The following is a 388-nucleotide window of genomic DNA, read 5'->3' as shown; positions in this document are numbered from 1 at the left end:
GATGTAATTTGGAACGATTTTCCGTCATCCCTTGTCAAATTTGGTTTGGAGACTTTAGGGTATTTTACCTATATGTTCTTATACTTGTTTAAATTCTTGAATGTGTTTGTTATCAAAAAGAAAATTTTTGATTATTCAATAATACACTTTCAAACAAGAAGGAAATACTATTTTTTAATTTGATATCATAACACGATATATTTGCGATCCTGATGTATCCTGTGCAAACAAAATCAACAAATTTGTAACAGGCTGCAGAACAAGCTCAGATAAATGAGAACTTTATAGACATTTGAAATCCTTAGCAGGTTCCAAATCAATTATTGGTAAAGAACTTGTATATAAATTATGGAGTAGGAAGTTACCGCAACAAGTACAGATTCATATA

The sequence above is a fragment of the Rhagoletis pomonella genome, unplaced genomic scaffold (genome assembly GCF_013731165.1).
Source record: "Rhagoletis pomonella isolate Grant_MI unplaced genomic scaffold, Rhpom_1.0 Rhpom_scaffold_00003, whole genome shotgun sequence".
Classification (NCBI taxonomy): domain Eukaryota; kingdom Metazoa; phylum Arthropoda; class Insecta; order Diptera; family Tephritidae; genus Rhagoletis; species Rhagoletis pomonella.
Note: the sequence above shows the minus strand (reverse complement) of the source record.